Raw genomic sequence first — 24,853 nt, 5'->3', positions numbered from 1 at the left:
ACATCTTCCACACAATTAGTGCCGCTCAGTGGCTTATCGCCCTGTCGAATTGACGTGGGAAAAAGGGGCTTTCTAATGCTAGTTAGTCTTTTTAGACTAAAACCAAGAGTAACACCCTGGTCACAGGTCCTAAAATGTATAAGGCTGTTGAGGATCTTAGACCGATGAGGACAAAGAACGCCGTCTTGGGCATTTGCTAAGGTGTTGCACGGGGACTCGCATAGCACAAAGTAACGTAAGCGTAAAGGATTGCATCTGATTACTTACCATAAAAGCCTGTAGGCGCAGCAGAAAATCATTCAGCTTCCCAGGAACGCTCGCACAACCTCTAGTACATCAAGGGCTAGATGTCTTAGGACATTGGAATTTTTTAAGATTCATTGGGGACAGTGAAGTTGCAACAATCAAATAATGGTTGGAATAAGCCATCTGGTCTAATATTCTAGCAAATGTCGTTTTTTTGGCTTTCCTGTTTAATTTAAAGCATTCTTACCTCATTGAACGAAATGTTGAGCTGTCAGCATAGGCGTCGTTCCTCTGCTGTCACATTAGTTAAATGCCCTGTCCCCTCGCTTTTGTCAATAACTCTCAACAGAAGACGTTTAATGATCCCTTTGGGCCCCTAATAATGTTCTCGTATGCTATATTAGAACACTGCAAGATTGATAGCCTCATGAAGAAAATCGGAATGCCAGCAGCTTTTAAACAGTAGAATAATCCCTGTACCTTGAAAATGGTAAAGCTGCAATGTGTGGAACCCCGGAGGCCGCCATTTTGGAGTTCAAACATGCCCCAATGCCGGGGAAACGAGGTGGGTGGGTTGGCGGCAGAGCGTGAATTGGAGAAGGTTCCGCTCTGGCGGCAGGCCAGTTGAGTGCTTCAAAACTTTGCCTAATCTTGGCTTTATAGGAGCCAGGAGCGTAGCCCGACTGCCTTCCCAGCAATGTCCTTTTTTAAAATAATGAAATAAATAGATAAGTAAATATAAAAACAAAAAACAAAGTAAGACTAAATTGTGGTACCCTCTAGCCTGCTGGAAGAGGGGATGTGGACTGTTTTTCGCCTTCAACTTGAGCCTGTCGTGCTGAAGCAATACTTTAGTTAGCGGCATAGACCACAGCAGCAGTTTTTAAAGTCTGTATCACTTACCATCTGAGAGCTAAGCCAGATGGCAGCAAAAATGCTGTTGTGACATCTTCCTGTGCCACTGGAACAGAGTGGCATAGCGTTATAAAAAGTTTCTGAAGAAAGAAACTGGAACTAGTGGGGCATATTTAAGAGAGGCTTGCACTGCAGTTGCGTGACTTCTAGTGACGCAACAGCGGTCAGACCTTTTAACCATATCTAGGAGATCACGCAAAGCCACTTGGCGTGGCTTTGAATAGTCCCGTAGATAGTGATTAAGGCAAGGCATTGTAAAGCGGTGCGCTGGCTTACTCTGCATTAGGGAGGCGATCCAAGGGCTTTGCAGTGTGTGTTCCAACGCAACACCCATATTGTTAGACGCATCCCCAAATTTACAGAGCCATGTAAATCTGGGAATGCACCAACACCTTACCCCTCCCCAGGGGAGGGTCAGTGAGGAGAAATATCTTTATTTCTCTTTGTTGTTTCCCCTTTCTATGTGTGCTGCGTTTTGCAGCACGCATAGGAAAAGGGAAAAGCCTCCCAAGATTGTTTTTGTGTAGGAAGGTGCCTCTTCCTTCACAAAAACAATTTTGCCTACAACGCAGACAACCTTGCACCATGGTGCAAGGTTGCCGGCGCTGGCTCTAGGCAGTCAAAATGGCTCCAGCGCAGTGGAAAAGGACAGTATTGCATACATATAACACATTATTGCCCGTTTTCTTTGACACAGGGCACAGCAATGTGACTTGCTGTGCTGCCCTGCGCCAAATATCGTAAATCTGCCCCAGTGTTTGTAAGTGTCAGAGAGTTGTTGCAGAAAAGCCCTGATCTGGAAAGGAAGGGCAGAGTTGTATTTATGAAACAACTGTCTTTTGTTGATGGCTGTTCCTTTCTTCATTTGAGGAAGGGCTGGATGACGGATACATTCACTGAAATGTTCGGTTCCTATTCTGAAGAATACTAGGATCAAAATTGTCCCGACAAGGATTCACTCCCCGGTGAACGGAATCTTCTGTACAAGAAAAATAAACCGTGTTTTGGATACTTCTATAATACAGAGATGCCTAAAAGTCATGGGGCCTGGAAAAGCTGCATATGTTCAAAGCGGCTGGTAGGACAAGGTGTTGCTGATGTGAAGGCTTTCTTTGATGTCAGGTATTCAGAGCTCATCTGAAAGTGGTAGGTTCCGTTGTAACCCGTGGTTCCTGCGGAATGCCATCGCCTTGTAAGGGTCTTACACGTGAACTGGGGGAGAGTTACTTTGTTTGGGGAGACTGATTGAAGACATTGCCATACATTTGATCTGTGGTGCAACTTTTCAAAATGTAAAGGTAGGTTGCTTGCTACACCTTTTGTTTCCATACTTGCAAACCTACCAGGTCGTTTCTCATTCACTAGCAATCAGTATCACGCTTTCGGCACATTGAAAGGTCATAATCTGAACCAAATATTCTGATTGAAAACTGTCTTCCTGCAAAATCCTGTGGAACCTGCCGTTTTGTTTCAAGTTTTCCCCATTTTCCCTTGTGTAAGGCATTGCAGTAGTCCAAATGAGTGCTAATTAATGCTCTGCCTCTTAACATGTAAATCGATTTGCGTCAGGAAGTTGAACATCTCACCAAGATATCTGAGGATGAAACTACCAGAGAAATCCATGTCTTGGCTTGAGCTTCAAAATGAAGGCTGTGAACAAGAATAATTCCCAGTGTTTTCACCACCTACACTTTCAGCACAGTATGATGTGAACTCAGAGGGCAAGTGTGTGCTGCTTTACTTGAACAGAGTAAGCGCTCTGGTGATTCTGTCCGATCTCCAGTAAAATTCACCCACTTCGTGCAGTCTGATAATGCGTAGCCATCTTGAAATGGTAATAATTGTCATTTAGTGCAGTGCCGAAAGCTCTGGAAGTAACGGTAGACTGTCTTTTTTGTGAGTTTACCAACTGTTTCTCTTACTTTTTAAACAAGTTAAAATGTGTTTGTTGCGGTAAACGAGAGCAGGAAAGGAAAGTATGGCTGCCGTTTCTTTACCTGTTTGAACTTTAACTTTCATACTGTAGTCCTCTGTCTGTTTCAGGAGCAGCCAACAGGTAACCTGTGTGTGTGTGTGTGTCTGTGTGTGAGACAGGGCCGGGAAAAGGCAGGCTGAATTTGATTGGTGGCTGATTTCTGATATGCAAATTTTTAAAGCATTGTGTCACCCGAGTTCTAGGGAGAACTCTTTCTTGCACAGAAATGCACGCGCATCTGCTGAATGCTATTTTGTGGTCTTATCTATATATTTATATGTTTTTTGACTTGATGCCCAACAGGTGCTTACTGTAGGTAAGAAGGGTTTCCACTTTTTCTGCCTGTGTGAGCTGGAAGTGGTTCAGGCAAGACTATACTTTCAGGGATCATTTCTATAGTTTTTAACTGAGGAAATGTGTTCGAAAGTGTCTGGTCTTCGCTAACCACGAGGAAGAGTTGTAGTGTTTTCTTCTGAGCGGGAAGCCAGTGGACAGTGTTGCATTTGTGCAGCTGCTGTCTGCTATTGATGAACGTTCCTCTCTTCTTTTACGAAGAACTGGAGGAAGGAAACACAAACTGAGTGGTTAGCTTCTTGTTTCAGTTTAAGAGAGTACAGCATTTTAAACTTCTTTTCTTGGATATTTGATGGTTGCCAGATTCTCACTTGACTTGTATTTGCAATCACCTCTTTTGAGCTTTTTGGGGGCTTTCTTTTATAAACTGAGCTTTTCAAACGGTCTTTCTAATCGTAATTTGGTACATTTAAGTAAAGAGGGTCTTTTCAAATGGACCCGGGGAAGGGGAAGATTTACTCACCTTTTACGCAACTCAGCAGGACAACTTGAGGATAAAACGTAGAGAAACAAAGATATTTCTCCTTGTTGCTCCTCAGTTGGGAAGGCGTACGCGTTCCCAGGTTTACTACTCTTAGTAAATCTGGGAATGCATGAAAGAGCATGGGTGGATGCCTAAGATCACCCACTCCCTACCCATGGAACGCCTTCCCGGCAAACAGTAACGCAAGGCAGCGACTTGCGCTGCCATGGGTTACTCTAGATTTATTAAGACATGCAATGCCACGCAAGGTGGCCTTGCGTGGTTTAGTAAACCTCACTGATGCCCTGGTGTTGCCTTACGCTGTGATAACGCAAGCGTTTCATAAATCTGGGCCTCTATGTTTGATCTATTTTTAGAGTTTAGACATCTTCCACACAATTAGTGCCGCTCAGTGGCTTATCGCCCTGTCGAATTGACGTGGGAAAAAGGGGCTTTCTAATGCTAGTTAGTCTTTTTAGACTAAAACCAAGAGTAACACCCTGGTCACAGGTCCTAAAATGTATAAGGCTGTTGAGGATCTTAGACCGATGAGGACAAAGAACGCCGTCTTGGGCATTTGCTAAGGTGTTGCACGGGGACTCGCATAGCACAAAGTAACGTAAGCATAAAGGATTGCATCTGATTACTTACCATAAAAGCCTGTAGGCGCAGCAGAAAATCATTCAGCTTCCCAGGAACGCTCGCACAACCTCTAGTACATCAAGGGCTAGATGTCTTAGGACATTGGAATTTTTTAAGATTCATTGGGGACAGTGAAGTTGCAACAATCAAATAATGGTTGGAATAAGCCATCTGGTCTAATATTCTAGCAAATGTCGTTTTTTTGGCTTTCCTGTTTAATTTAAAGCATTCTTACCTCATTGAACGAAATGTTGAGCTGTCAGCATAGGCGTCGTTCCTCTGCTGTCACATTAGTTAAATGCCCTGTCCCCTCGCTTTTGTCAATAACTCTCAACAGAAGACGTTTAATGATCCCTTTGGGCCCCTAATAATGTTCTCGTATGCTATATTAGAACACTGCAAGATTGATAGCCTCATGAAGAAAATCGGAATGCCAGCAGCTTTTAAACAGTAGAATAATCCCTGTACCTTGAAAATGGTAAAGCTGCAATGTGTGGAACCCCGGAGGCCGCCATTTTGGAGTTCAAACATGCCCCAATGCCGGGGAAACGAGGTGGGTGGGTTGGCGGCAGAGCGTGAATTGGAGAAGGTTCCGCTCTGGCGGCAGGCCAGTTGAGTGCTTCAAAACTTTGCCTAATCTTGGCTTTATAGGAGCCAGGAGCGTAGCCCGACTGCCTTCCCAGCAATGTCCTTTTTTAAAATAATGAAATAAATAGATAAGTAAATATAAAAACAAAAAACAAAGTAAGACTAAATTGTGGTACCCTCTAGCCTGCTGGAAGAGGGGATGTGGACTGTTTTTCGCCTTCAACTTGAGCCTGTCGTGCTGAAGCAATACTTTAGTTAGCGGCATAGACCACAGCAGCAGTTTTTAAAGTCTGTATCACTTACCATCTGAGAGCTAAGCCAGATGGCAGCAAAAATGCTGTTGTGACATCTTCCTGTGCCACTGGAACAGAGTGGCATAGCGTTATAAAAAGTTTCTGAAGAAAGAAACTGGAACTAGTGGGGCATATTTAAGAGAGGCTTGCACTGCAGTTGCGTGACTTCTAGTGACGCAACAGCGGTCAGACCTTTTAACCATATCTAGGAGATCACGCAAAGCCACTTGGCGTGGCTTTGAATAGTCCCGTAGATAGTGATTAAGGCAAGGCATTGTAAAGCGGTGCGCTGGCTTACTCTGCATTAGGGAGGCGATCCAAGGGCTTTGCAGTGTGTGTTCCAACGCAACACCCATGTTGTTAGACGCATCCCCAAATTTACAGAGCCATGTAAATCTGGGAATGCACCAACACCTTACCCCTCCCCAGGGGAGGGTCAGTGAGGAGAAATATCTTTATTTCTCTTTGTTGTTTCCCCTTTCTATGTGTGCTGCGTTTTGCAGCACGCATAGGAAAAGGGAAAAGCCTCCCAAGATTGTTTTTGTGTAGGAAGGTGCCTCTTCCTTCACAAAAACAATTTTGCCTACAACGCAGACAACCTTGCACCATGGTGCAAGGTTGCCGGCGCTGGCTCTAGGCAGTCAAAATGGCTCCAGCGCAGTGGAAAAGGACAGTATTGCATACATATAACACATTATTGCCCGTTTTCTTTGACACAGGGCACAGCAATGTGACTTGCTGTGCTGCCCTGCGCCAAAATGTCGTAAATCTGCCCCAGTGTTTGTAAGTGTCAGAGAGTTGTTGCAGAAAAGCCCTGATCTGGAAAGGAAGGGCAGAGTTGTATTTATGAAACAACTGTCTTTTGTTGATGGCTGTTCCTTTCTTCATTTGAGGAAGGGCTGGATGACGGATACATTCACTGAAATGTTCGGTTCCTATTCTGAAGAATACTAGGATCAAAATTGTCCCGACAAGGATTCACTCCCCGGTGAACGGAATCTTCTGTACAAGAAAAATAAACCGTGTTTTGGATACTTCTATAATACAGAGATGCCTAAAAGTCATGGGGCCTGGAAAAGCTGCATATGTTCAAAGCGGCTGGTAGGACAAGGTGTTGCTGATGTGAAGGCTTTCTTTGATGTCCAGGTATTCAGAGCTCATCTGAAAGTGGTAGGTTCCGTTGTAACCCGTGGTTCCTGCGGAATGCCATCGCCTTGTAAGGGTCTTACACGTGAACTGGGGGAGAGTTACTTTGTTTGGGGAGACTGATTGAAGACATTGCCATACATTTGATCTGTGGTGCAACTTTTCAAAATGTAAAGGTAGGTTGCTTGCTACACCTTTTGTTTCCATACTTGCAAACCTACCAGGTCGTTTCTCATTCACTAGCAATCAGTATCACGCTTTCGGCACATTGAAAGGTCATAATCTGAACCAAATATTCTGATTGAAAACTGTCTTCCTGCAAAATCCTGTGGAACCTGCCGTTTTGTTTCAAGTTTTCCCCATTTTCCCTTGTGTAAGGCATTGCAGTAGTCCAAATGAGTGCTAATTAATGCTCTGCCTCTTAACATGTAAATCGATTTGCGTCAGGAAGTTGAACATCTCACCAAGATATCTGAGGATGACACTACCAGAGAAATCCATGTCTTGGCTTGAGCTTCAAAATGAAGGCTGTGAACAAGAATAATTCCCAGTGTTTTCACCACCTACACTTTCAGCACAGTATGATGTGAACTCAGAGGGCAAGTGTGTGCTGCTTTACTTGAACAGAGTAAGCGCTCTGGTGATTCTGTCCGATCTCCAGTAAAATTCACCCACTTCGTGCAGTCTGATAATGCGTAGCCATCTTGAAATGGTAATAATTGTCATTTAGTGCAGTGCCGAAAGCTCTGGAAGTAACGGTAGACTGTCTTTTTTGTGAGTTTACCAACTGTTTCTCTTACTTTTTAAACAAGTTAAAATGTGTTTGTTGCGGTAAACGAGAGCAGGAAAGGAAAGTATGGCTGCCGTTTCTTTACCTGTTTGAACTTTAACTTTCATACTGTAGTCCTCTGTCTGTTTCAGGAGCAGCCAACAGGTAACCTGTGTGTGTGTGTGTGTCTGTGTGTGAGACAGGGCCGGGAAAAGGCAGGCTGAATTTGATTGGTGGCTGATTTCTGATATGCAAATTTTTAAAGCATTGTGTCACCCGAGTTCTAGGGAGAACTCTTTCTTGCACAGAAATGCACGCGCATCTGCTGAATGCTATTTTGTGGTCTTATCTATATATTTATATGTTTTTTGACTTGATGCCCAACAGGTGCTTACTGTAGGTAAGAAGGGTTTCCACTTTTTCTGTCTGTGTGAGCTGGAAGTGGTTCAGGCAAGACTATACTTTCAGGGATCATTTCTATAGTTTTTAACTGAGGAAATGTGTTCGAAAGTGTCTGGTCTTCGCTAACCACGAGGAAGAGTTGTAGTGTTTTCTTCTGAGCGGGAAGCCAGTGGACAGTGTTGCATTTGTGCAGCTGCTGTCTGCTATTGATGAACGTTCCTCTCTTCTTTTACGAAGAACTGGAGGAAGGAAACACAAACTGAGTGGTTAGCTTCTTGTTTCAGTTTAAGAGAGTACAGCATTTTAAACTTCTTTTCTTGGATATTTGATGGTTGCCAGATTCTCACTTGACTTGTATTTGCAATCACCTCTTTTGAGCTTTTTGGGGGCTTTCTTTTATAAACTGAGCTTTTCAAACGGTCTTTCTAATCGTAATTTGGTACATTTAAGTAAAGAGGGTCTTTTCAAATGGACCCGGGGAAGGGGAAGATTTACTCACCTTTTACGCAACTCAGCAGGACAACTTGAGGATAAAACGTAGAGAAACAAAGATATTTCTCCTTGTTGCTCCTCAGTTGGGAAGGCGTACGCGTTCCCAGGTTTACTACTCTTAGTAAATCTGGGAATGCATGAAAGAGCATGGGTGGATGCCTAAGATCACCCACTCCCTACCCATGGAACGCCTTCCCGGCAAACAGTAACGCAAGGCAGCGACTTGCGCTGCCATGGGTTACTCTAGATTTATTAAGACATGCAATGCCACGCAAGGTGGCCTTGCGTGGTTTAGTAAACCTCACTGATGCCCTGGTGTTGCCTTACGCTGTGATAACGCAAGCGTTTCATAAATCTGGGCCTCTATGTTTGATCTATTTTTAGAGTTTAGACATCTTCCACACAATTAGTGCCGCTCAGTGGCTTATCGCCCTGTCGAATTGACGTGGGAAAAAGGGGCTTTCTAATGCTAGTTAGTCTTTTTAGACTAAAACCAAGAGTAACACCCTGGTCACAGGTCCTAAAATGTATAAGGCTGTTGAGGATCTTAGACCGATGAGGACAAAGAACGCCGTCTTGGGCATTTGCTAAGGTGTTGCACGGGGACTCGCATAGCACAAAGTAACGTAAGCATAAAGGATTGCATCTGATTACTTACCATAAAAGCCTGTAGGCGCAGCAGAAAATCATTCAGCTTCCCAGGAACGCTCGCACAACCTCTAGTACATCAAGGGCTAGATGTCTTAGGACATTGGAATTTTTTAAGATTCATTGGGGACAGTGAAGTTGCAACAATCAAATAATGGTTGGAATAAGCCATCTGGTCTAATATTCTAGCAAATGTCGTTTTTTTGGCTTTCCTGTTTAATTTAAAGCATTCTTACCTCATTGAACGAAATGTTGAGCTGTCAGCATAGGCGTCGTTCCTCTGCTGTCACATTAGTTAAATGCCCTGTCCCCTCGCTTTTGTCAATAACTCTCAACAGAAGACGTTTAATGATCCCTTTGGGCCCCTAATAATGTTCTCGTATGCTATATTAGAACACTGCAAGATTGATAGCCTCATGAAGAAAATCGGAATGCCAGCAGCTTTTAAACAGTAGAATAATCCCTGTACCTTGAAAATGGTAAAGCTGCAATGTGTGGAACCCCGGAGGCCGCCATTTTGGAGTTCAAACATGCCCCAATGCCGGGGAAACGAGGTGGGTGGGTTGGCGGCAGAGCGTGAATTGGAGAAGGTTCCGCTCTGGCGGCAGGCCAGTTGAGTGCTTCAAAACTTTGCCTAATCTTGGCTTTATAGGAGCCAGGAGCGTAGCCCGACTGCCTTCCCAGCAATGTCCTTTTTTAAAATAATGAAATAAATAGATAAGTAAATATAAAAACAAAAAACAAAGTAAGACTAAATTGTGGTACCCTCTAGCCTGCTGGAAGAGGGGATGTGGACTGTTTTTCGCCTTCAACTTGAGCCTGTCGTGCTGAAGCAATACTTTAGTTAGCGGCATAGACCACAGCAGCAGTTTTTAAAGTCTGTATCACTTACCATCTGAGAGCTAAGCCAGATGGCAGCAAAAATGCTGTTGTGACATCTTCCTGTGCCACTGGAACAGAGTGGCATAGCGTTATAAAAAGTTTCTGAAGAAAGAAACTGGAACTAGTGGGGCATATTTAAGAGAGGCTTGCACTGCAGTTGCGTGACTTCTAGTGACGCAACAGCGGTCAGACCTTTTAACCATATCTAGGAGATCACGCAAAGCCACTTGGCGTGGCTTTGAATAGTCCCGTAGATAGTGATTAAGGCAAGGCATTGTAAAGCGGTGCGCTGGCTTACTCTGCATTAGGGAGGCGATCCAAGGGCTTTGCAGTGTGTGTTCCAACGCAACACCCATGTTGTTAGACGCATCCCCAAATTTACAGAGCCATGTAAATCTGGGAATGCACCAACACCTTACCCCTCCCCAGGGGAGGGTCAGTGAGGAGAAATATCTTTATTTCTCTTTGTTGTTTCCCCTTTCTATGTGTGCTGCGTTTTGCAGCACGCATAGGAAAAGGGAAAAGCCTCCCAAGATTGTTTTTGTGTAGGAAGGTGCCTCTTCCTTCACAAAAACAATTTTGCCTACAACGCAGACAACCTTGCACCATGGTGCAAGGTTGCCGGCGCTGGCTCTAGGCAGTCAAAATGGCTCCAGCGCAGTGGAAAAGGACAGTATTGCATACATATAACACATTATTGCCCGTTTTCTTTGACACAGGGCACAGCAATGTGACTTGCTGTGCTGCCCTGCGCCAAAATGTCGTAAATCTGCCCCAGTGTTTGTAAGTGTCAGAGAGTTGTTGCAGAAAAGCCCTGATCTGGAAAGGAAGGGCAGAGTTGTATTTATGAAACAACTGTCTTTTGTTGATGGCTGTTCCTTTCTTCATTTGAGGAAGGGCTGGATGACGGATACATTCACTGAAATGTTCGGTTCCTATTCTGAAGAATACTAGGATCAAAATTGTCCCGACAAGGATTCACTCCCCGGTGAACGGAATCTTCTGTACAAGAAAAATAAACCGTGTTTTGGATACTTCTATAATACAGAGATGCCTAAAAGTCATGGGGCCTGGAAAAGCTGCATATGTTCAAAGCGGCTGGTAGGACAAGGTGTTGCTGATGTGAAGGCTTTCTTTGATGTCCAGGTATTCAGAGCTCATCTGAAAGTGGTAGGTTCCGTTGTAACCCGTGGTTCCTGCGGAATGCCATCGCCTTGTAAGGGTCTTACACGTGAACTGGGGGAGAGTTACTTTGTTTGGGGAGACTGATTGAAGACATTGCCATACATTTGATCTGTGGTGCAACTTTTCAAAATGTAAAGGTAGGTTGCTTGCTACACCTTTTGTTTCCATACTTGCAAACCTACCAGGTCGTTTCTCATTCACTAGCAATCAGTATCACGCTTTCGGCACATTGAAAGGTCATAATCTGAACCAAATATTCTGATTGAAAACTGTCTTCCTGCAAAATCCTGTGGAACCTGCCGTTTTGTTTCAAGTTTTCCCCATTTTCCCTTGTGTAAGGCATTGCAGTAGTCCAAATGAGTGCTAATTAATGCTCTGCCTCTTAACATGTAAATCGATTTGCGTCAGGAAGTTGAACATCTCACCAAGATATCTGAGGATGACACTACCAGAGAAATCCATGTCTTGGCTTGAGCTTCAAAATGAAGGCTGTGAACAAGAATAATTCCCAGTGTTTTCACCACCTACACTTTCAGCACAGTATGATGTGAACTCAGAGGGCAAGTGTGTGCTGCTTTACTTGAACAGAGTAAGCGCTCTGGTGATTCTGTCCGATCTCCAGTAAAATTCACCCACTTCGTGCAGTCTGATAATGCGTAGCCATCTTGAAATGGTAATAATTGTCATTTAGTGCAGTGCCGAAAGCTCTGGAAGTAACGGTAGACTGTCTTTTTTGTGAGTTTACCAACTGTTTCTCTTACTTTTTAAACAAGTTAAAATGTGTTTGTTGCGGTAAACGAGAGCAGGAAAGGAAAGTATGGCTGCCGTTTCTTTACCTGTTTGAACTTTAACTTTCATACTGTAGTCCTCTGTCTGTTTCAGGAGCAGCCAACAGGTAACCTGTGTGTGTGTGTGTGTCTGTGTGTGAGACAGGGCCGGGAAAAGGCAGGCTGAATTTGATTGGTGGCTGATTTCTGATATGCAAATTTTTAAAGCATTGTGTCACCCGAGTTCTAGGGAGAACTCTTTCTTGCACAGAAATGCACGCGCATCTGCTGAATGCTATTTTGTGGTCTTATCTATATATTTATATGTTTTTTGACTTGATGCCCAACAGGTGCTTACTGTAGGTAAGAAGGGTTTCCACTTTTTCTGTCTGTGTGAGCTGGAAGTGGTTCAGGCAAGACTATACTTTCAGGGATCATTTCTATAGTTTTTAACTGAGGAAATGTGTTCGAAAGTGTCTGGTCTTCGCTAACCACGAGGAAGAGTTGTAGTGTTTTCTTCTGAGCGCGAAGCCAGTGGGCAGTGTTGCATTTGTGCAGCTGCTGTCTGCTATTGATGAACGTTCCTCTCTTCTTTTACGAAGAACTGGAGGAAGGAAACACAAACTGAGTGGTTAGCTTCTTGTTTCAGTTTAAGAGAATACAGCATTTTAAACTTCTTTTCTTGGATATTTGATGGTTGCCAGATTCTCACTTGACTTGTATTTGCAATCACCTCTTTTGAGCTTTTTGGGGGCTTTCTTTTATAAACTGAGCTTTTCAAACGGTCTTTCTAATCGTAATTTGGTACATTTAAGTAAAGAGGGTCTTTTCAAATGGACCCGGGGAAGGGGAAGATTTACTCACCTTTTACGCAACTCAGCAGGACAACTTGAGGATAAAACGTAGAGAAACAAAGATATTTCTCCTTGTTGCTCCTCAGTTGGGAAGGCGTACGCGTTCCCAGGTTTACTACTCTTAGTAAATCTGGGAATGCATGAAAGAGCATGGGTGGATGCCTAAGATCACCCACTCCCTACCCATGGAACGCCTTCCCGGCAAACAGTAACGCAAGGCAGCGACTTGCGCTGCCATGGGTTACTCTAGATTTATTAAGACATGCAATGCCACGCAAGGTGGCCTTGCGTGGTTTAGTAAACCTCACTGATGCCCTGGTGTTGCCTTACGCTGTGATAACGCAAGCGTTTCATAAATCTGGGCCTCTATGTTTGATCTATTTTTAGAGTTTAGACATCTTCCACACAATTAGTGCCGCTCAGTGGCTTATCGCCCTGTCGAATTGACGTGGGAAAAAGGGGCTTTCTAATGCTAGTTAGTCTTTTTAGACTAAAACCAAGAGTAACACCCTGGTCACAGGTCCTAAAATGTATAAGGCTGTTGAGGATCTTAGACCGATGAGGACAAAGAACGCCGTCTTGGGCATTTGCTAAGGTGTTGCACGGGGACTCGCATAGCACAAAGTAACGTAAGCGTAAAGGATTGCATCTGATTACTTACCATAAAAGCCTGTAGGCGCAGCAGAAAATCATTCAGCTTCCCAGGAACGCTCGCACAACCTCTAGTACATCAAGGGCTAGATGTCTTAGGACATTGGAATTTTTTAAGATTCATTGGGGACAGTGAAGTTGCAACAATCAAATAATGGTTGGAATAAGCCATCTGGTCTAATATTCTAGCAAATGTCGTTTTTTTGGCTTTCCTGTTTAATTTAAAGCATTCTTACCTCATTGAACGAAATGTTGAGCTGTCAGCATAGGCGTCGTTCCTCTGCTGTCACATTAGTTAAATGCCCTGTCCCCTCGCTTTTGTCAATAACTCTCAACAGAAGACGTTTAATGATCCCTTTGGGCCCCTAATAATGTTCTCGTATGCTATATTAGAACACTGCAAGATTGATAGCCTCATGAAGAAAATCGGAATGCCAGCAGCTTTTAAACAGTAGAATAATCCCTGTACCTTGAAAATGGTAAAGCTGCAATGTGTGGAACCCCGGAGGCCGCCATTTTGGAGTTCAAACATGCCCCAATGCCGGGGAAACGAGGTGGGTGGGTTGGCGGCAGAGCGTGAATTGGAGAAGGTTCCGCTCTGGCGGCAGGCCAGTTGAGTGCTTCAAAACTTTGCCTAATCTTGGCTTTATAGGAGCCAGGAGCGTAGCCCGACTGCCTTCCCAGCAATGTCCTTTTTTAAAATAATGAAATAAATAGATAAGTAAATATAAAAACAAAAAACAAAGTAAGACTAAATTGTGGTACCCTCTAGCCTGCTGGAAGAGGGGATGTGGACTGTTTTTCGCCTTCAACTTGAGCCTGTCGTGCTGAAGCAATACTTTAGTTAGCGGCATAGACCACAGCAGCAGTTTTTAAAGTCTGTATCACTTACCATCTGAGAGCTAAGCCAGATGGCAGCAAAAATGCTGTTGTGACATCTTCCTGTGCCACTGGAACAGAGTGGCATAGCGTTATAAAAAGTTTCTGAAGAAAGAAACTGGAACTAGTGGGGCATATTTAAGAGAGGCTTGCACTGCAGTTGCGTGACTTCTAGTGACGCAACAGCGGTCAGACCTTTTAACCATATCTAGGAGATCACGCAAAGCCACTTGGCGTGGCTTTGAATAGTCCCGTAGATAGTGATTAAGGCAAGGCATTGTAAAGCGGTGCGCTGGCTTACTCTGCATTAGGGAGGCGATCCAAGGGCTTTGCAGTGTGTGTTCCAACGCAACACCCATATTGTTAGACGCATCCCCAAATTTACAGAGCCATGTAAATCTGGGAATGCACCAACACCTTACCCCTCCCCAGGGGAGGGTCAGTGAGGAGAAATATCTTTATTTCTCTTTGTTGTTTCCCCTTTCTATGTGTGCTGCGTTTTGCAGCACGCATAGGAAAAGGGAAAAGCCTCCCAAGATTGTTTTTGTGTAGGAAGGTGCCTCTTCCTTCACAAAAACAATTTTGCCTACAACGCAGACAACCTTGCACCATGGTGCAAGGTTGCCGGCGCTGGCTCTAGGCAGTCAAAATGGCTCCAGCGCAGTGGAAAAGGACAGTATTGCATACATATAACACATTATTGCCCGTTTTCTTTGACACAGGGCACAGCAATGTGACTTGCTGTGCTGCCCTGCGCCAAATATCGTAAATCTGCCCCAGTGTTTGTAAGTGTCAGAGAGTTGTTGCAGAAAAGCCCTGATCTGGAAAGGAAGGGCAGAGTTGTATTTATGAAACAACTGTCTTTTGTTGATGGCTGTTCCTTTCTTCATTTGAGGAAGGGCTGGATGACGGATACATTCACTGAAATGTTCGGTTCCTATTCTGAAGAATACTAGGATCAAAATTGTCCCGACAAGGATTCACTCCCCGGTGAACGGAATCTTCTGTACAAGAAAAATAAACCGTGTTTTGGATACTTCTATAATACAGAGATGCCTAAAAGTCATGGGGCCTGGAAAAGCTGCATATGTTCAAAGCGGCTGGTAGGACAAGGTGTTGCTGATGTGAAGGCTTTCTTTGATGTCAGGTATTCAGAGCTCATCTGAAAGTGGTAGGTTCCGTTGTAACCCGTGGTTCCTGCGGAATGCCATCGCCTTGTAAGGGTCTTACACGTGAACTGGGGGAGAGTTACTTTGTTTGGGGAGACTGATTGAAGACATTGCCATACATTTGATCTGTGGTGCAACTTTTCAAAATGTAAAGGTAGGTTGCTTGCTACACCTTTTGTTTCCATACTTGCAAACCTACCAGGTCGTTTCTCATTCACTAGCAATCAGTATCACGCTTTCGGCACATTGAAAGGTCATAATCTGAACCAAATATTCTGATTGAAAACTGTCTTCCTGCAAAATCCTGTGGAACCTGCCGTTTTGTTTCAAGTTTTCCCCATTTTCCCTTGTGTAAGGCATTGCAGTAGTCCAAATGAGTGCTAATTAATGCTCTGCCTCTTAACATGTAAATCGATTTGCGTCAGGAAGTTGAACATCTCACCAAGATATCTGAGGATGAAACTACCAGAGAAATCCATGTCTTGGCTTGAGCTTCAAAATGAAGGCTGTGAACAAGAATAATTCCCAGTGTTTTCACCACCTACACTTTCAGCACAGTATGATGTGAACTCAGAGGGCAAGTGTGTGCTGCTTTACTTGAACAGAGTAAGCGCTCTGGTGATTCTGTCCGATCTCCAGTAAAATTCACCCACTTCGTGCAGTCTGATAATGCGTAGCCATCTTGAAATGGTAATAATTGTCATTTAGTGCAGTGCCGAAAGCTCTGGAAGTAACGGTAGACTGTCTTTTTTGTGAGTTTACCAACTGTTTCTCTTACTTTTTAAACAAGTTAAAATGTGTTTGTTGCGGTAAACGAGAGCAGGAAAGGAAAGTATGGCTGCCGTTTCTTTACCTGTTTGAACTTTAACTTTCATACTGTAGTCCTCTGTCTGTTTCAGGAGCAGCCAACAGGTAACCTGTGTGTGTGTGTGTGTCTGTGTGTGAGACAGGGCCGGGAAAAGGCAGGCTGAATTTGATTGGTGGCTGATTTCTGATATGCAAATTTTTAAAGCATTGTGTCACCCGAGTTCTAGGGAGAACTCTTTCTTGCACAGAAATGCACGCGCATCTGCTGAATGCTATTTTGTGGTCTTATCTATATATTTATATGTTTTTTGACTTGATGCCCAACAGGTGCTTACTGTAGGTAAGAAGGGTTTCCACTTTTTCTGCCTGTGTGAGCTGGAAGTGGTTCAGGCAAGACTATACTTTCAGGGATCATTTCTATAGTTTTTAACTGAGGAAATGTGTTCGAAAGTGTCTGGTCTTCGCTAACCACGAGGAAGAGTTGTAGTGTTTTCTTCTGAGCGGGAAGCCAGTGGACAGTGTTGCATTTGTGCAGCTGCTGTCTGCTATTGATGAACGTTCCTCTCTTCTTTTACGAAGAACTGGAGGAAGGAAACACAAACTGAGTGGTTAGCTTCTTGTTTCAGTTTAAGAGAGTACAGCATTTTAAACTTCTTTTCTTGGATATTTGATGGTTGCCAGATTCTCACTTGACTTGTATTTGCAATCACCTCTTTTGAGCTTTTTGGGGGCTTTCTTTTATAAACTGAGCTTTTCAAACGGTCTTTCTAATCGTAATTTGGTACATTTAAGTAAAGAGGGTCTTTTCAAATGGACCCGGGGAAGGGGAAGATTTACTCACCTTTTACGCAACTCAGCAGGACAACTTGAGGATAAAACGTAGAGAAACAAAGATATTTCTCCTTGTTGCTCCTCAGTTGGGAAGGCGTACGCGTTCCCAGGTTTACTACTCTTAGTAAATCTGGGAATGCATGAAAGAGCATGGGTGGATGCCTAAGATCACCCACTCCCTACCCATGGAACGCCTTCCCGGCAAACAGTAACGCAAGGCAGCGACTTGCGCTGCCATGGGTTACTCTAGATTTATTAAGACATGCAATGCCACGCAAGGTGGCCTTGCGTGGTTTAGTAAACCTCACTGATGCCCTGGTGTTGCCTTACGCTGTGATAACGCAAGCGTTTCATAAATCTGGGCCTCTATGTTTGATCTATTTTTAGAGTTTAGACATCTTCCACACAATTAGTGCCGCTCAGTGGCTTATCGCCCTGTCGAATTGACGTGGGAAAAAGGGGCTTTCTAATGCTAGTTAGTCTTTTTAGACTAAAACCAAGAGTAACACCCTGGTCACAGGTCCTAAAATGTATAAGGCTGTTGAGGATCTTAGACCGATGAGGACAAAGAACGCCGTCTTGGGCATTTGCTAAGGTGTTGCACGGGGACTCGCATAGCACAAAGTAACGTAAGCATAAAGGATTGCATCTGATTACTTACCATAAAAGCCTGTAGGCGCAGCAGAAAATCATTCAGCTTCCCAGGAACGCTCGCACAACCTCTAGTACATCAAGGGCTAGATGTCTTAGGACATTGGAATTTTTTAAGATTCATTGGGGACAGTGAAGTTGCAACAATCAAATAATGGTTGGAATAAGCCATCTGGTCTAATATTCTAGCAAATGTCGTTTTTTTGGCTTTCCTGTTTAATTTAAAGCATTCTTACCTCATTGAACGAAATGTTGAGCTGTCAGCATAGGCGTCGTTCCTCTGCTGTCACATTAGTTAAATGCCCTGTCCCCTCGCTTTTGTCAATAACTCTCAACAGAAGACGTTTAATGATCCCTTTGGGCCCCTAATAATGTTCTCGTATGCTATATTAGAACACTGCAAGATTGATAGCCTCATGAAGAAAATCGGAATGCCAGCAGCTTTTAAACAGTAGAATAATCCCTGTACCTTGAAAATGGTAAAGCTGCAATGTGTGGAACCCCGGAGGCCGCCATTTTGGAGTTCAAACATGCCCCAATGCCGGGGAAACGAGGTGGGTGGGTTGGCGGCAGAGCGTGAATTGGAGAAGGTTCCGCTCTGGCGGCAGGCCAGTTGAGTGCTTCAAAACTTTGCCTAATCTTGGCTTTATAGGAGCCAGGAGCGTAGCCCGACTGCCTTCCCAGCAATGTCCTTTTTTAAAATAATGAAATAAATAGATAAGTAAATATAAAAACAAAAAACAAAGTAAGACTAAATTGTGGTACCCTCTAGCCTGCTGGAAGAGGGGATGTGGACTGTTTTTCGCCTTCAACTTGAGCCTGTCGTGCTGAAGCAATACTTTAGTTAGCGGCATAGACCACAGCAGCAGTTTTTAAAGTCTGTATCACTTACCATCTGAGAGCTAAGCCAGATGGCAGCAAAAATGCTGTTGTGACATCTTCCTGTGCCACTGGAACAGAGTGGCATAGCGTTATAAAAAGTTTCTGAAGAAAGAAACTGGAACTAGTGGGGCATATTTAAGAGAGGCTTGCACTGCAGTTGCGTGACTTCTAGTGACGCAACAGCGGTCAGACCTTTTAACCATATCTAGGAGATCACGCAAAGCCACTTGGCGTGGCTTTGAATAGTCCCGTAGATAGTGATTAAGGCAAGGCATTGTAAAGCGGTGCGCTGGCTTACTCTGCATTAGGGAGGCGATCCAAGGGCTTTGCAGTGTGTGTTCCAACGCAACACCCATATTGTTAGACGCATCCCCAAATTTACAGAGCCATGTAAATCTGGGAATGCACCAACACCTTACCCCTCCCCAGGGGAGGGTCAGTGAGGAGAAATATCTTTATTTCTCTTTGTTGTTTCCCCTTTCTATGTGTGCTGCGTTTTGCAGCACGCATAGGAAAAGGGAAAAGCCTCCCAAGATTGTTTTTGTGTAGGAAGGTGCCTCTTCCTTCACAAAAACAATTTTGCCTACAACGCAGACAACCTTGCACCATGGTGCAAGGTTGCCGGCGCTGGCTCTAGGCAGTCAAAATGGCTCCAGCGCAGTGGAAAAGGACAGTATTGCATACATATAACACATTATTGCCCGTTTTCTTTGACACAGGGCACAGCAATGTGACTTGCTGTGCTGCCCTGCGCCAAAATTTCGTAAATCTGCCCCAGTGTTTGTAAGTGTCAGAGAGTTGTTGCAGAAAAGCCCTGATCTGGAAAGGAAGGGCAGAGTTGTATTTATGAAACAACTGTCTTTTGTTGATGGCTGTTCCTTTCTTCATTTGAGGAAGGGCTGGATGACGGATACATTCACTGAAATGTTCGGTTCCTATTCTGAAGAATACTAGGATCAAAATTGTCCCGACAAGGATTCACTCCCCGGTGAACGGAATCTTCTGTACAAGAAAAATAAACCGTGTTTTGGATACTTCTATAATACAGAGATGCCTAAAAGTCATGGGGCCTGGAAAAGCTGCATATGTTCAAAGCGGCTGGTAGGACAAGGTGTTGCTGATGTGAAGGCTTTCTTTGATGTCCAGGTATTCAGAGCTCATCTGAAAGTGGTAGGTTCCGTTGTAACCCGTGGTTCCTGCGGAATGCCATCGCCTTGTAAGGGTCTTACACGTGAACTGGGGGAGAGTTACTTTGTTTGGGGAGACTGATTGAAGACATTGCCATACATTTGATCTGTGGTGCAACTTTTCAAAATGTAAAGGTAGGTTGCTTGCTACACCTTTTGTTTCCATACTTGCAAACCTACCAGGTCGTTTCTCATTCACTAGCAATCAGTATCACGCTTTCGGCACATTGAAAGGTCATAATCTGAACCAAATATTCTGATTGAAAACTGTCTTCCTGCAAAATCCTGTGGAACCTGCCGTTTTGTTTCAAGTTTTCCCCATTTTCCCTTGTGTAAGGCATTGCAGTAGTCCAAATGAGTGCTAATTAATGCTCTGCCTCTTAACATGTAAATCGATTTGCGTCAGGAAGTTGAACATCTCACCAAGATATCTGAGGATGACACTACCAGAGAAATCCATGTCTTGGCTTGAGCTTCAAAATGAAGGCTGTGAACAAGAATAATTCCCAGTGTTTTCACCACCTACACTTTCAGCACAGTATGATGTGAACTCAGAGGGCAAGTGTGTGCTGCTTTACTTGAACAGAGTAAGCGCTCTGGTGATTCTGTCCGATCTCCAGTAAAATTCACCCACTTCGTGCAGTCTGATAATGCGTAGCCATCTTGAAATGGTAATAATTGTCATTTAGTGCAGTGCCGAAAGCTCTGGAAGTAACGGTAGACTGTCTTTTTTGTGAGTTTACCAACTGTTTCTCTTACTTTTTAAACAAGTTAAAATGTGTTTGTTGCGGTAAACGAGAGCAGGAAAGGAAAGTATGGCTGCCGTTTCTTTACCTGTTTGAACTTTAACTTTCATACTGTAGTCCTCTGTCTGTTTCAGGAGCAGCCAACAGGTAACCTGTGTGTGTGTGTGTGTCTGTGTGTGAGACAGGGCCGGGAAAAGGCAGGCTGAATTTGATTGGTGGCTGATTTCTGATATGCAAATTTTTAAAGCATTGTGTCACCCGAGTTCTAGGGAGAACTCTTTCTTGCACAGAAATGCACGCGCATCTGCTGAATGCTATTTTGTGGTCTTATCTATATATTTATATGTTTTTTGACTTGATGCCCAACAGGTGCTTACTGTAGGTAAGAAGGGTTTCCACTTTTTCTGTCTGTGTGAGCTGGAAGTGGTTCAGGCAAGACTATACTTTCAGGGATCATTTCTATAGTTTTTAACTGAGGAAATGTGTTCGAAAGTGTCTGGTCTTCGCTAACCACGAGGAAGAGTTGTAGTGTTTTCTTCTGAGCGCGAAGCCAGTGGGCAGTGTTGCATTTGTGCAGCTGCTGTCTGCTATTGATGAACGTTCCTCTCTTCTTTTACGAAGAACTGGAGGAAGGAAACACAAACTGAGTGGTTAGCTTCTTGTTTCAGTTTAAGAGAGTACAGCATTTTAAACTTCTTTTCTTGGATATTTGATGGTTGCCAGATTCTCACTTGACTTGTATTTGCAATCACCTCTTTTGAGCTTTTTGGGGGCTTTCTTTTATAAACTGAGCTTTTCAAACGGTCTTTCTAATCGTAATTTGGTACATTTAAGTAAAGAGGGTCTTTTCAAATGGACCCGGGGAAGGGGAAGATTTACTCACCTTTTACGCAACTCAGCAGGACAACTTGAGGATAAAACGTAGAGAAACAAAGATATTTCTCCTTGTTGCTCCTCAGTTGGGAAGGCGTACGCGTTCCCAGGTTTACTACTCTTAGTAAATCTGGGAATGCATGAAAGAGCATGGGTGGATGCCTAAGATCACCCACTCCCTACCCATGGAACGCCTTCCCGGCAAACAGTAACGCAAGGCAGCGACTTGCGCTGCCATGGGTTACTCTAGATTTATTAAGACATGCAATGCCACGCAAGGTGGCCTTGCGTGGTTTAGTAAACCTCACTGATGCCCTGGTGTTGCCTTACGCTGTGATAACGCAAGCGTTTCATAAATCTGGGCCTCTATGTTTGATCTATTTTTAGAGTTTAGACATCTTCCACACAATTAGTGCCGCTCAGTGGCTTATCGCCCTGTCGAATTGACGTGGGAAAAAGGGGCTTTCTAATGCTAGTTAGTCTTTTTAGACTAAAACCAAGAGTAACACCCTGGTCACAGGTCCTAAAATGTATAAGGCTGTTGAGGATCTTAGACCGATGAGGACAAAGAACGCCGTCTTGGGCATTTGCTAAGGTGTTGCACGGGGACTCGCATAGCACAAAGTAACGTAAGCGTAAAGGATTGCATCTGATTACTTACCATAAAAGCCTGTAGGCGCAGCAGAAAATCATTCAGCTTCCCAGGAACGCTCGCACAACCTCTAGTACATCAAGGGCTAGATGTCTTAGGACATTGGAATTTTTTAAGATTCATTGGGGACAGTGAAGTTGCAACAATCAAATAATGGTTGGAATAAGCCATCTGGTCTAATATTCTAGCAAATGTCGTTTTTTTGGCTTTCCTGTTTAATTTAAAGCATTCTTACCTCATTGAACGAAATGTTGAGCTGTCAGCATAGGCGTCGTTCCTCTGCTGTCACATTAGTTAAATGCCCTGTCCCCTCGCTTTTGTCAATAACTCTCAACAGAAGACGTTTAATGATCCCTTTGGGCCCCTAATAATGTTCTCGTATGCTATATTAGAACACTGCAAGATTGATAGCCTCATGAAGAAAATCGGAATGCCAGCAGCTTTTAAACAGTAGAATAATCCCTGTACCTTGAAAATGGTAAAGCTGCAATGTGTGGAACCCCGGAGGCCGCCATTTTGGAGTTCAAACATGCCCCAATGCCGGGGAAACGAGGTGGGTGGGTTGGCGGCAGAGCGTGAATTGGAGAAGGTTCCGCTCTGGCGGCAGGCCAGTTGAGTGCTTCAAAACTTTGCCTAATCTTGGCTTTATAGGAGCCAGGAGCGTAGCCCGACTGCCTTCCCAGCAATGTCCTTTTTTAAAATAATGAAATAAATAGATAAGTAAATATAAAAACAAAAAACAAAGTAAGACTAAATTGTGGTACCCTCTAGCCTGCTGGAAGAGGGGATGTGGACTGTTTTTCGCCTTCAACTTGAGCCTGTCGTGCTGAAGCAATACTTTAGTTAGCGGCATAGACCACAGCAGCAGTTTTTAAAGTCTGTATCACTTACCATCTGAGAGCTAAGCCAGATGGCAGCAAAAATGCTGTTGTGACATCTTCCTGTGCCACTGGAACAGAGTGGCATAGCGTTATAAAAAGTTTCTGAAGAAAGAAACTGGAACTAGTGGGGCATATTTAAGAGAGGCTTGCACTGCAGTTGCGTGACTTCTAGTGACGCAACAGCGGTCAGACCTTTTAACCATATCTAGGAGATCACGCAAAGCCACTTGGCGTGGCTTTGAATAGTCCCGTAGATAGTGATTAAGGCAAGGCATTGTAAAGCGGTGCGCTGGCTTACTCTGCATTAGGGAGGCGATCCAAGGGCTTTGCAGTGTGTGTTCCAACGCAACACCCATATTGTTAGACGCATCCCCAAATTTACAGAGCCATGTAAATCTGGGAATGCACCAACACCTTACCCCTCCCCAGGGGAGGGTCAGTGAGGAGAAATATCTTTATTTCTCTTTGTTGTTTCCCCTTTCTATGTGTGCTGCGTTTTGCAGCACGCATAGGAAAAGGGAAAAGCCTCCCAAGATTGTTTTTGTGTAGGAAGGTGCCTCTTCTTTCACAAAAACAATTTTGCCTACAACGCAGACAACCTTGCACCATGGTGCAAGGTTGCCGGCGCTGGCTCTAGGCAGTCAAAATGGCTCCAGCGCAGTGGAAAAGGACAGTATTGCATACATATAACACATTATTGCCCGTTTTCTTTGACACAGGGCACAGCAATGTGACTTGCTGTGCTGCCCTGCGCCAAATATCGTAAATCTGCCCCAGTGTTTGTAAGTGTCAGAGAGTTGTTGCAGAAAAGCCCTGATCTGGAAAGGAAGGGCAGAGTTGTATTTATGAAACAACTGTCTTTTGTTGATGGCTGTTCCTTTCTTCATTTGAGGAAGGGCTGGATGACGGATACATTCACTGAAATGTTCGGTTCCTATTCTGAAGAATACTAGGATCAAAATTGTCCCGACAAGGATTCACTCCCCGGTGAACGGAATCTTCTGTACAAGAAAAATAAACCGTGTTTTGGATACTTCTATAATACAGAGATGCCTAAAAGTCATGGGGCCTGGAAAAGCTGCATATGTTCAAAGCGGCTGGTAGGACAAGGTGTTGCTGATGTGAAGGCTTTCTTTGATGTCAGGTATTCAGAGCTCATCTGAAAGTGGTAGGTTCCGTTGTAACCCGTGGTTCCTGCGGAATGCCATCGCCTTGTAAGGGTCTTACACGTGAACTGGGGGAGAGTTACTTTGTTTGGGGAGACTGATTGAAGACATTGCCATACATTTGATCTGTGGTGCAACTTTTCAAAATGTAAAGGTAGGTTGCTTGCTACACCTTTTGTTTCCATACTTGCAAACCTACCAGGTCGTTTCTCATTCACTAGCAATCAGTATCACGCTTTCGGCACATTGAAAGGTCATAATCTGAACCAAATATTCTGATTGAAAACTGTCTTCCTGCAAAATCCTGTGGAACCTGCCGTTTTGTTTCAAGTTTTCCCCATTTTCCCTTGTGTAAGGCATTGCAGTAGTCCAAATGAGTGCTAATTAATGCTCTGCCTCTTAACATGTAAATCGATTTGCGTCAGGAAGTTGAACATCTCACCAAGATATCTGAGGATGAAACTACCAGAGAAATCCATGTCTTGGCTTGAGCTTCAAAATGAAGGCTGTGAACAAGAATAATTCCCAGTGTTTTCACCACCTACACTTTCAGCACAGTATGATGTGAACTCAGAGGGCAAGTGTGTGCTGCTTTACTTGAACAGAGTAAGCGCTCTGGTGATTCTGTCCGATCTCCAGTAAAATTCACCCACTTCGTGCAGTCTGATAATGCGTAGCCATCTTGAAATGGTAATAATTGTCATTTAGTGCAGTGCCGAAAGCTCTGGAAGTAACGGTAGACTGTCTTTTTTGTGAGTTTACCAACTGTTTCTCTTACTTTTTAAACAAGTTAAAATGTGTTTGTTGCGGTAAACGAGAGCAGGAAAGGAAAGTATGGCTGCCGTTTCTTTACCTGT

At 43.9% G+C, this 24,853-nt stretch overlaps 5 non-coding genes across 5 annotated transcripts; all 5 read left to right on the top strand.

Moving 5' to 3' along the window:
- The first annotated feature begins 3,504 nt into the window (after positions 1–3,504).
- LOC138286115 (small nucleolar RNA U3) lies at positions 3,505–3,722 on the top strand. Its single transcript, XR_011201809.1, has one exon. It is a non-coding gene; the product is annotated as a small nucleolar RNA U3 (small nucleolar RNA).
- Positions 3,723–7,843: 4,121 nt separating this feature from the next.
- LOC138286114 (small nucleolar RNA U3) lies at positions 7,844–8,061 on the top strand. The gene has a single exon (XR_011201808.1). It is a non-coding gene; the product is annotated as a small nucleolar RNA U3 (small nucleolar RNA).
- Positions 8,062–12,182: 4,121 nt separating this feature from the next.
- Positions 12,183–12,400, top strand: LOC138286122 (small nucleolar RNA U3). The gene has a single exon (XR_011201816.1). It is a non-coding gene; the product is annotated as a small nucleolar RNA U3 (small nucleolar RNA).
- A 4,119-nt stretch (positions 12,401–16,519) lies between these two features.
- Positions 16,520–16,737, top strand: LOC138286113 (small nucleolar RNA U3). Its single transcript, XR_011201807.1, has one exon. It is a non-coding gene; the product is annotated as a small nucleolar RNA U3 (small nucleolar RNA).
- A 4,121-nt stretch (positions 16,738–20,858) lies between these two features.
- On the top strand, positions 20,859–21,076 carry LOC138286121 (small nucleolar RNA U3). Its single transcript, XR_011201815.1, has one exon. It is a non-coding gene; the product is annotated as a small nucleolar RNA U3 (small nucleolar RNA).
- Positions 21,077–24,853: the final 3,777 nt, after the last annotated feature.

This window comes from Pleurodeles waltl, chromosome 3_1, assembly GCF_031143425.1.
Source record: "Pleurodeles waltl isolate 20211129_DDA chromosome 3_1, aPleWal1.hap1.20221129, whole genome shotgun sequence".
Taxonomy (NCBI): domain Eukaryota; kingdom Metazoa; phylum Chordata; class Amphibia; order Caudata; family Salamandridae; genus Pleurodeles; species Pleurodeles waltl.
Note: the sequence above shows the minus strand (reverse complement) of the source record. Positions and strands in the feature narration are given on the sequence as shown.